We start from the raw sequence: 12,167 nt of genomic DNA on the forward strand, positions 1-12,167 counted from the left end.
CATTGGTGCCCAGGTCCCCAGTGACTAATGCGGATGAGGTCAGTTAAACGCACAGAACCATCGCGATCTGGATTACTTGACACACGACATGACACATGGCTGCAAACGCAGCACTATTCAGTTTATTGAGCATGCGTGTGCTTCAGCGCCCCTAGTGGTCAGTGGCAGAACGCTGAAACTGCGACGCCCACGCTGACGTAAAAAGGCGTGGTGACGCCATGAGGCAACGACTGGACGATCCGGGAAGAAACAAACAGCGGCAAACTAAACCTCCTGAAGGCTGAATGTTCGGAATTAACTGAGAAATTCTTAAGACGCAACAAGTGGACAAGTTTGGACTGTTGTCGTGACCCAGGAAGCGGCGGACGTGAAGAACTTTGCTCTGGGACGTAGGCCAGGTAAGAACACCAGCTGCCGCGCATCGCAATTAACGAGCCTCACCTCGCCTCGACGCAAATTTGCGTATTTTTCTTAAATGTCATTCGTAGGTAGCGCTCACTCGCAAGAGTATTCGCTGTGGTAGATGTGGGCCTCGGCAGTGAAATCGTCAGTAATATGTTGCGTACGTTTGTTAATTTCTGAGCAATCCGCTGACGGTGTCGAAGCACATGTGCAGCAGTTCGGCGAGGAAACTCGTTAAATTGAAGAGCAGTATGGACATTAAACTGGTGTTGTATCGCGCTCCAGTTGTTGTTGTTATTGGGCGACGAAGGAGGTTAAGCGAAAGTTAACACGCTGAAAAGACTGATATCGCCCCCTAGTGTGGGGGAGGTGGACGCGTTCCCGTCACTCGATTTTCTCAGCTGCACGTAAACTGGGACAAGGAGAGAAGACGGAATTATGTAGTCACTGACAAGACACCATTAAGCAACGTTTGACTTTATCTGAAACTTTTTCATGTTCCTGAAGCGAAGCACCGTAGATTTGTTTTTTCAGAAAGAGTGTTTTTTTTACGTATTAAATGTGAGAAATGTGGGTTTATTGAACCAAATTGGCAGGAAACAACACTGACGACGAGAAGTTGTTGTTAGCCTCCCTGACTCTTACTACTGAGATATTTTATATATACAGTGCTAGAAAAGGCTTTTGAACACTGCATGTATTTGTTGTTTTGCATTATGGAGCAGCCTCCAAATGCACTTTATAATAATAGTTTCTTTTCTTTTTTTTTCATGCGTGTCTGTTGCCAAACCTTTTGAAACGCACAAAAACATCAGTCGAATATTTAATGACAATGTCTGGTACTGAGTTAAATTTGAAGGATAGTCAATAGACAGAAATGTTGTTCCGTCCTCCATTTAAAGCTGTAGTGATTCAAATGTCCTGCAGTAACCAGGAAGAAAATCAAAACGTAAATAAATATATACATCTGTGCAGTTATCTAAATGGTTTCACAAAGTTATGCTTTTTATGGTGTGAAACAGTAGGGTCTTGGATATATATTTAATTTATATGGATACGTGTTGACATTGGCAATGTTTCTGATAGATTGTCTGTTGGTCTTTGTGTTCCCAGCATCCTCAACAGCCAGCTCTGCCTTTTTGGTGTGAATGAAAGAAATGTTTAATAATAATGCTGCTGAAGTTTGTTCTGTTCTTGTGTGGAAAAAAAAATATTCACATCTCAGAACATGACATGATTTAATTTGAGCTCAGGCTATAACCAGGAGTCCTTTGACTGAGAAAGACACTATTGTGACGTTACATTTTCACTGGTCTCTGGTCTGTACCAGAGGGCTTCGGGTTCCAACCACTCACAAGCTGGTCCAAACCTGTTTGGGTTTTTTGTTTGTTTGTTTTCAAGCTCCGTTACTGGTAGATATCACTGTGACATGCCAGAGAACATTTGGCCCCAGTCACTAAAGCAGCTGATCATAACCTGTGCCTTTAGCACCCCTAGTGGTGGAAACCACTGGCCTGTACCAGGGAGCTCTCAGGAGCTGGTTAGAAACAATATCTCTCACACTCCAAGTGGTATGAAGGGTCTACACCACTAGAGGTGTGAAAGATGCAGATTCTGACCAGCTTGTCAGGGCTTCCTCCCTCAGAGTCTTTTCTTTTGCAACCCTGGTGGGAGGGACAGCACACTTGTTCCTACTAACTGTGCACTTTAAGATTTGCCCACTTTTGCCTTATAAATAAAATCTATTATTATTATTATTATTATTATTATTATTATTATAACAACTAACAACTAAGTACTTATACTTCATTAATTAATTGCTACATTTACTTTGTTTCATTTTTGTTTATTTTGCCCATTGTTCCATCATTATGAAGTGATTCAAAACTTCTTATCTCCTGTCTCCTCTGCTGTTGAGACTTGGTGGAGGGACTCGGCGGATGAGTGGGTTCTGTAGCTGTCAGTCACTGGTTGCCTTTCTTTCCGACAATAAATGACCTACACAGAGATGTATGAATAATGGTTGATTTGTTTGTTCTCTTTCTTTGTTATTTCAAGCCTGTGTCTGTGCTGAATTGGTGCACTGAGGTTTGCTGCAGGATGTGGGGTTCCTTGTGGAGCTGCTGAAGAGATTTAAATGGTGAGACATCAGTCACTCACTCATTTCACTGCTCATGTTTTCAAGTTCAGTTTGTACCTCACATGATTCAATTTCTTTATGATGATAGTTTAATTTTCACTCACTTAAGCTGACTGACTGAAATATCTTATTTCAAGGTGCAGTGTGTAAAGTTTCTCAGGAAGCTTGTCTTACAGCGCGTTTAGTATTTAGGACACTGCCAGTTGGGTTTCCTTATAAAAATGGTAGTGCAAGGTGGCAGCTAACTAGAGGCAAGACCCTTGCTCTATGTATATTCTTATATATGTATGTTCTAATGGTCGGAAAAGCAAATTACTTATGAACGTATTTATGGGCAGTATGTCGAGCTTTTACCAGTATAAAAATCATAAGTCAAGCCAGATTTTACACACTGGACCTTAGTTACTTATTAAGTGATGTTAGCCACACTCATTTAAGTGACTTGCGTGCATAAGTATCTTATGTTCTTTTGACTTTTTTGTTAATTTGTAAGTTTGAATTTTTTTTTTTTAAAAAACAGTTCAGGAAGTTGGAACCTGCATCTTTAGTGCCCCTAGTGGTAGATACTATTGATCAGTGCCAGGAACCTTTCTTCCCAACTGCTGCAAAGCTGCTGAGAACCTGTGTTCTTAGTGCCCCTAGTGGTAGAAACTGCTGGTCTGAATACAAAACCTGCATCTTTTGCTCCTCTAGTGGCAGAAATCATTGATCAGTGCCAGGTAACTTTTGTTCCCAACTGTGTCAGAGCTGCTAACCTGTATCTTTTGCACCCCTAGTGGTGTGATTCTGACTGATTTGTTTGTTTTCTCTTCATCTTTTTTTTAGGTCATTATCCATGCTGGATTGGAGACAAATTGACTTTGGGCCTCCAACTGTGAAGCTTGTAACTTTAGCACCCCTTGTGGTTGAGACCGCTGGTCCACGCCATGGAGCACTGAACAGTTTGTGAGAACCCCTGTCCTTGGCCCCCCTAGTGGTAGACTTATGGTACCATGCCTTTGAGCTTTTCCTCCCAGCCACTGGCAAAACTGGTTATAACCTGTCTCTTTAGCACCCCTAGTGGTTCAGACCAGGTATCTGTGTCACGGAGCACAGTGGTCTCGACCACTAGGGGTGCTAACGATACAGGTCGTGATTAGCTTGACACTAGCAGGTACCCATTGGCTCTTTTGTTTGGACCCCTTGAAGAGTCTTTTATGTGAGTCATTTGCTGTTTAAAGTTCAATAAAGCTTTTGCACAATGTCAATAAGGTGTCAAACTCTCTGTTCCCTCTTCTGTCCAATAGAAAACTAGTATTTGCCAGGTCACGCCCACTTTTGCTACCATTTTGTGTAGAAATGGGCGTATCCATTAAAACCACGCCCACTTTGCAAAACGGTGTTGGAAAGCTGGGCGTGTCTTCCAAACCACGCCCAGCTTTATGCAAATATTTGCTAATTTATGTTAATTTCATCCCTGCCAAGTGCTGGTGTGGCAAAAGTGGGCCTGGTTATTGTGCACACAATGATTATGGAAAAAAGGTGGGCGTGGCATCAACAAAAAAAAAACTCATTTTTTTTGCACCCTCACCTACCGGGTCTGCCTGCAGTGCCCTCTACTGCCACCTTTTGACAGCAGTTCCAGTTGCATACTGGATGTGCCGTTTTGTCCCAGGTGGTCTCGCTCCTTGGCCCCGCCCCTTGGCCCCACTTCATTGTCCCAGGTGATCTCGCTCTCTGGCCCCGCCCCTTGGCCAGTTTCATTGTCCCAGGTGATCTCGCTCTCTGGCCCCGCCCCTTGGCCAGTTTCATTGTCCCAGGTGGTCTCGCTCTCTGGCCCCGCCCCTTGGCCAGTTTCATTGTCCCAGGTGGTCTCGCTCTCTGGCTCCCTGGCCAGTTGTTCAGGTCCGTGTTTCATCTGCTCTTGGTTCTGGATTCGAACCAGGTTCAGGCTGTACCAGGCTCGTCCACAGGTTCATATTAGCGGATTAACCATTACGCCACCAGAGCTCACAGGAGGAGTCGTTCTCAGGACGCCTTCATTTTTGGCCAGTGGACATTAAAAATAAAAAAAGCACCGCCTGAGGCTGGATTTGAACCGTCAGTCTTTGGCTTTGCAGCCAGATTTTTAAAGGTTGAGCTAAACGCTCAGTGAAAAGAGCAGTTCTCATTGCACATTTATCTTTCTTTTTTGGCCATCACACAGTTTCTTTTAAGTTTTGTAAAGTTAAGTAAAAATGTTTTCTTTTGTGTCATGTTTAACAGGATTTGGTGGAAAAAGTGACGATGGACTGTGGTCAGATTTGAACCAGCGACTCTGGCGTTCAGAGTCCACGTCTTAACCTCTGAGCTATTCTTCAGGTGTTTGCTTGGCTTCTCCTGGTGCTTTCATCCTGCTTCTTTGACCATTGCACTTTAAAACGTGTCACTGTCTGTCTTAAGATTTGAACCACCAACTTTGGGATTCAGAGTCTGTCTTTTAACCGCTGAGCTATCTGCCCTGAGTGCACGGCAACTTTCCTGGTGCTTTTATCCTTCTATTTCAGCCTTTGGATGGAAAAGAATCTTTGCCAGCTCCAGATTCGAACCAGTTCCCGGCTGTACCGCAGGCTCATCCACAGGTTACCTGGACTTACCTGGTACGCCACCAGAGCTCACAGGAGGAGCAGTTCTTGGTGCGCCTTTGTCCTTCGTTTTTGGCCAGTAGACATTAAAAAAAAAACACTGCTTGCTGCAGGATTTGAACCTGTGATCATTAGATTGTCAGCCCAGCTCTTAACCTCTGAGCTATATGTCATGAGCTTAATTTACATCAGTTGGATTTACAGCTATCTTGGTCAGCACCTTTCAACTGAAAAACAACCAACGGGCAAGTTCAAGCCGCAAGCAAATTCTCGAAATTGAAGGTTGAGATACAGGTCAAGTCCAGAGCAACAAAAAAAAATAATAATAATGAATGAAGTCCTTCAATTTGATAAGATTGAGAAATGCACCATCATTTGCACTTTCTGCAGTCCAGTTGGGTGACAAACGGCCCATCAGGCCAATGTGTTGCACGCTGCACCACAAGATAACAAGCAGAGGCGATGGGTGCGCTCGATAAGGGTGAAAAACTCTGATGTGGCAACACCGTCCGCGAGGAGGAGCGGGTTGTTTTCACAACATCACGGCACCGTGACGGGACCGTACGCGTGCAAGTGACGCACAAAACGTGTGCCCCCCCCACCCAAGGAAGCAAAATACATAAATAAATAAATAAGCAGGTGCATTTCATGACACTAAAATTGTTTCAGCGTCCTGTCAGATCTCTTGTGTGCTTGAAGGCAGCCGGGAGTCAAAGCACACACGTGGAAAAAACAAAGAAAGGAGGAGGTTCAGAGGGAGAACTGGTGTCCCCCCCCCCCCCCCCCATCAGGCACTGTCAATCAGAACCGACACGTTATTATCGTCACTCACCTGAAAGTGTGTGCCCTTTGTGACATCACAAAGAGAGTTGGGGTTCCATCGAGGTGGCACGGCGGTTGGAGCATCCTCGGCATCTGTCACCGAGATGTGTTGCTGTAAAGCAGCACGCGTGAGCAAGGGCTTCAAAGTTCAAAGCTGAAAAGACTCAAAGACTCAAAAAGAATCAGAGAAAGACTTGGAGAAGACTGGTGTCTATCTCTCTCTACTTGATTTTAATAATCTGAAGGGGTTTTTATAGCCATTTAAAAAATTATTTTAAGATCATAAATACCTCGTTGTTTGGTCACACATGATCCACAAAGGGCTTCCGAAAGGTCAGAGGTCAGATGTCCTGGGGAATATCATGAGTTAAGGACCCAAACAGTCATAAATAAATGAAAGCATTAATAACCATCGCAGGCACTTTAATGGACTGACAGTCAAGAGGGAGGATGATTTTCATGCTCATCCGGTGTGTGTGTGTGTGTGTGTGTGTGCGTGCATCAGCGGCTGTTGTCAGCAACTCCACCTTAGAAAAAAAAACAGGAAAACCTGAATCAAACGGAATGGAAACCACAAGCAGCATTTTATCTTCGTCCGGATGTGACGGACCAGACAGGATCAAACCCAAATATTGACCCGCCACGCTGCGCTTCCCATAAATTAAATTAAAATAAAAAAAAATTAAAAAAATGGGGCGGCTCTGTCGGGCGGACGGGTCAAGGAGACATTGTGGTCGTCTGGGCCAAAGCGAGGAGGAGGAGGAGGAAGACGAGGAGGAGGAAGAGAGCCGTCTGAGTCTGGCGTGAATAAAACATGTCATGGCATGTTGGTGGCGGCGGCGGCGGAGGCCTGCTGCATTATTCATGAGTGGGGAGGGTGCTACTCACCCCACCACCCAAACCCCACCCACACCCACCTCCCACCTCCAGGCTTCTGAGAGGATCAAACTCCCGGTAAGAATAACAGCGGGGAAATAAGAATCCAAGGCACATCTGTGTAGTGAAGGGGGGCGGGGCCAAGGATGTTCGACACGGCCCCCCCCCTCTCCGACCCTACCCCACTCCGACTCACCCCCCCCCCCCCACACTCCCAGACCCTGGAGACCTGCAGGCTTCTCCCATAAGAGCTGAATCAGTGTTTTCAGCCTCCTTGTGCAGAGGCGAGCGCAGAGCGAAATGTGTTCCAGTCAGCAGCTCCTCGCCTGGTGTCAGGGGGAGGACGACAGGCAGCCAGGCAGCCAGGCAGCCGGGCAGACAGACAGACAGGCAAAGCTGATGCGACTGCACCACCTGCAGGCTCATGACAACACTGTGTGTGTGTGTGTGTGTGTGTGTGTGTGTGTGTGTGTGTGTGTGTGTGTGTGCAGCAGACAGGTGTGAACAGATCCAAAAGAATCTCTGGCATGAGAGAGTTGTTGTTTTTTTGGGTTTTTTTTTTGTCTTTTATCAAGGAGCAATTAATTAATTAAAATTAAAATAATACATATATGTGCAAATTAATTCATGCAATAGTGCAAAAGCCAAAGACCAAACTAAATGGATGTATCAGATGATCTGAGTGAAGTACAAGAAACCCGGTTCTTTTGTTCTACGACACATCCTGCAGAACACCAACGAGGCCAATTAGTCTATTATTATGGGCTGTCACCAACCAGAGATCTCTAAAGTCAAGCAATAAATTCTCATCAGTTCATCCATCAATTCGCTGGTCAATGAAAAAAAAACAAGTTGTGCTGCTCCCACTTCTGACTATCGTCCTTTTTCTGCCCTCTCTGTCCTCCTTCCACCACTTTCAGATTCTGGCCGCCCGCCGATGATTTACCGCCTCACGTGCAAAAATATGCTCACCTCTGAAGTCTTTATTTAAGCCGGCTATCTATCTAAAGCGCCCTTTCTAGTAATGAAAGATAATCCCGGGGCCGGGTGCTGGCAGTGAGGGCGGGGCTGGGGACGGCGGGGGGAGGGGACCTCAGCCGACGGGAGCTCGGCTACAGTAACGGGAGCAGCTGGTGGAGTCAGCTGCACCCCCGCAGACACACACACACACACACACACACACACACACACACACACACACACACACACACACACACACACACACACACACACACACACAGACTGATTATTAGATCAATGGGAGCAGAGAATCCATCGAGGCCCTCTGGGGTTGAGAAGTGCTTTATATCCTGAATCCAGCTTGATTTATAATCTGAGACGCCGGCGTTTGAGGGTTTAATCGGTGACATTTTGAAAATCACGCCGTCATGTTGGAATCCCCCCCGCCCCCCTGCCACCTCCCCGCCCTCGCCCCTCTTTTTCTGTTCTGACATTTATTGGGTGTCACGAGATAAAAGCATCGCGGCCGTAAAATCTAAAGAAAAAGGGCGCATCAAACGCACTCCTTCTTCTTTCCGTTATCGTCCTCGAACACACTTTAACCGACTCGATCTGCTCTGTTGTGCCTGTGGAACTTCAGTGCAGAGCAAATCATATTATCATAAAAAATTCAGAGTGAGTTTTCTTTTCCATGTCACCTGGCTCTGCGGGTTCACACTCGGCTGAAGCCGAATGTCGTGCATTTGATGGGTGTTGCGTTTAGAAGTGACACATTTTCACTCTCGAGGGTCTCGAGTATTTTTCACGCCTTTGCACAAAGACTTCCTGTTACTGAGGGACCAAAGAAAGTTTTTTTGGTTTTTTTTCACATTTCCCCCATTTGGCCCAAAAAGAAGACTGACTTGGTGAGACCACACACCAGCGGCTTTCTCTCTTTCTCTTTACCCCCCCACCCCACCACCACCACCACCACACACACACACATTCACACGGGCCTCTTGACTTCACATGCTGTGCCACACAGTGGGATATTACGCAGTGACAGGATGGCTGCAGACGGCGGAGACACTGACCACAGTTGCACAGTCATCAGGCCTCCGAGCCGCAATTTATGGCGCGGCGGAGAAGACAGAAAACGGTCGCCTCCCTTCAGAACCTCCATCGAGAGGAAATTGCAAAAGACAGGAGAGATGCGGGGGAGGGGGGGCGGGGGTTGCATCAGAGCTGATAGTGGAAGTGGATGTGAAAAGAGAATCAGGCCACGCTTGTTGTGTCTGCCCCCCCCCCCCCCCGAATGGAAGTCGAGCGAAACGACGGGAAAGAAGCTCAAATAAAGGAGCCGTTCAGCCGCTAATTAAACGTACACTACATTACTCAGCAGTTAATCGCTGCGTTTTCCATGGCAGTTTTTTCTTTACAAAATAAAAGCGATATTTCTAAATTTTCGACAAAGTACAATTGAGATAGGCAGGTGTTTCCATTGAACGGTGTGAAGTGCATAAGCCGTCGTTCTCGTCCCGTGAGATTTGAAGAGAATCACGTTTTCTTTTGTTTGCGGTCAAGAATGGTTGTTTATATTTTCCTCTTTGATTAAAATGTCCCGTCTCTTCCTTCATCCAAACATAACGCGGCATTTTCACTTGAAGTGAACTGGCCTCGTGACCCCTACGGTGTACAGTCACCTCATGACTTGGTTGTGCGCGAGCTCTTATTTGTGGCTTTCGCTATCCAGCACTATTTGTTGGCGGTCAACAAAGAATTTATCGCGACAGGATTTCTTCTTACAACTTCCAACACTGAACATGACTTGCAAAGTAAATTGGTAAAGTCATTCGTAACAGCCAATATCAAGCTAGTTTTTCATGCCCCCCCCCCCTCGTTTTCAAGGACGTAGAATATTAGGAGAAAAACAACAGCGAGTTCAACGTCGCTACTCTGGAGGAAACTCGGCCGCTCTTTCATGGACTTGGCGGCGCTGATAAAGACCACCAGACGAAGATTACAGCCCCTCCGATGCCATGTAACACAATCCCGCATGAGCCGTTGATGTTTTGACACGACTGATTAACTAAGACTCCCCCGATTAAGGCAACGTACAGGAGGAAGTGGGATTGTGGGGGGAGGGGGCCGGGGGGTTGCATCTGTGCCAGTGTGCGGGTGTGTGTGTGTGTGTGTGTGTGTGTGTGGGGAGAGGGGGGGGGGGTCGTCGAAGAGGTCTCAGAGGGCGGCCGTTGTCTTTCTCGGAAAATAAGAAACAGTGAATTTGCTCTCTTGCACCCAAGAGACAGATGAGCAACGTGCCGGGGCCTTGCGGTTTCTGGACAGGGCGCGCTTCTCAGGCTGCCGGAGGGGGTTTTCACTGGAATAAAAGAAGAAACTCTTTATGCAGAACTAACTGACGGTTGTGCCACTTCACAGTCACACAGCAACAGCCGCCCCCCTCTCTCCTCACCCCCCGAAAAAAAAAAAAAAAAAATCAAACTGTCAAGCAACGTGAGAAAAGAGGGGCCCTCGGCACGAGGAGGGAAATTAGAAAAGAGGAAAAGTCAAAATGTTTGAAAAGTTGCACTTGTGACCACCGTACAGCCGTCATGTTCCACAAGTTCAGCTGCTTTTTTTTTTTTTTTGACCAAAGTGTGAGAGCACACGCAGGCCACGGTTCACAGTTCACAATTGAATTCAAAAACTGTGAATCAGCACGAGCAGTCGCAGGCGGGAGGGTCGCTGCGGCCCGGCTGAACCACGACAGCGTTGAACACATTCACCAATTCACCGGCTCAAAATGGGATAGAAAACACAGACTGGATGTTTTCAGTCGCTCGGAGCCACCGAAACATGGGTTGTTGTTTGCATCCTTGCAGCATCCAATCATTCTCCACCACAGCAGAGCCGCAAAGTGCGAAGGTGTTCATTGCAGTTGGCATGAATAATGTAAAAACAGCGTTTTCACAGAAGGAAGACGTGCCGTCAAGTCTCACACAGTGCACGGCGTCGCGTCCTCGCAGTCTGCACGCCTGCCTCGTCTGAACCGCGTAGCGGCGAGGATTTAATCTGTTGGAATTGATTAAGCGTAAATAAATTCTCTATAAAATCTAAAAAATAAACGCACCTCGGTGGAGTCGAGGGCGATTCAGAGGTAAGAGTGATACCGACAGGAGGCGGTGAAGCCTGCCGTCTGCCCCGCTTCAGTATTTCTGCAACAGTTCGCGCTCAGCTGAATGTATGTCGCCTATTTACATTTTGTTTGTGCAAACTCTCGACTTGGGGTGCCAGAGGTAGAAACTGGAGCACAAAGGCAGAGCGTTCGTCTCCAGACTAAAAAAAAAAAATAGACAAGAAAAATCACACTTGAGCTGGTGAGAGTGAGAGCGGGCTCAGCGTGGGCTCGGCGTGGCCACGCCTCAAAACTGCACACTTGCCACTCTGACTGAGGTGTGAAACACTCGCTGGCTCGCTGCCTCCTCAGGAACCAACTCGTATCAACTGGATGCTGGTTCCTGCGAGAACAGAACCGTAAAAGTCAGGCATGGACAAACTACGGCCTGGGGGCCATATGCGGCCCATTGAGCTTTTTAATCTGGCCCACCAAACTAGGAGAAACGATATGAATAGTCATGAAATCATAAAATAGCTGTATTTTGACATTTTTTGATTGAAGAGTCTTTTTCAATAAAGAGCTGAACACCGCTGGTTTTGTTGCTTTTGTTCATTTTCAATTGGCATTAAAGCATGCCTCTATCCATCTGCTGCTGCTCCAGCCCCTCTGTCAAATTTTAGAACCCATTGTAGCCCCACCAGTGGAAAGCTCTCCCATCCCTGGTCTAAGTGATGAGCCTGAGCACCTGGGAGCTGCATCGTCTGAGCAAAGTGCAGCACAGACGACAGGCAGCGTCTTCCTGGGCAAATCCCAGCCCAGGAATAAACACTTTACCAGCAGTCCACACCCACTGGTGCCCACCAGCCTCCTCCTCCTCCTCCTCCTCCTCCTCCTCCTCCACCGCTTCTTTCCTTCCCACTGTCTCCCGGCGCTGCGATGCTGCAGAGGACACGCCCATCCCACTCTGCAGCCTCTCGCTTTGACCCTGACAAGTTCTCCGGCGCACTGCCGATGGAGCTGCAGCTGAACAGGATGAACACAAGAGCCACAATGTCACATTTGGCAGGTTAAAAAAAAAAAAAGAGTTGTTATCTTATTACTTCATGTACAGCACTTCTGTCAACCGTTTTAAAATGTGCTCTAAAAATAAATTTGACTTGTTTGGATGTATGAATCATAATCTTTTCTTTGAGGAGAAAATATATATTATGTTTTTATCTAGAATATTTTCAATGCTTTTAACTGTTGTTATTAAAATATCAGGATT

General features: G+C 46.6%; 1 long non-coding RNA gene across 1 annotated transcript; it reads left to right on the forward strand.

The window, feature by feature from the left end:
• The first annotated feature begins 197 nt into the window (after positions 1-197).
• Positions 198-4,022, forward strand: LOC142902504 (uncharacterized). Its single transcript, XR_012929105.1, has 3 exons — positions 198-398; positions 2,461-2,542; positions 3,368-4,022. It is a non-coding gene; the product is annotated as an uncharacterized LOC142902504 (long non-coding RNA).
• The last annotated feature ends 8,145 nt before the right edge of the window (positions 4,023-12,167 follow it).

The sequence above is a fragment of the Nelusetta ayraudi genome, unplaced genomic scaffold (assembly GCF_046127955.1).
Source record: "Nelusetta ayraudi isolate G7.1 ecotype Tasmania unplaced genomic scaffold, CSIRO-AGI_Nayr_v1 ptg000094l, whole genome shotgun sequence".
NCBI classification, from domain to species: domain Eukaryota; kingdom Metazoa; phylum Chordata; class Actinopteri; order Tetraodontiformes; family Monacanthidae; genus Nelusetta; species Nelusetta ayraudi.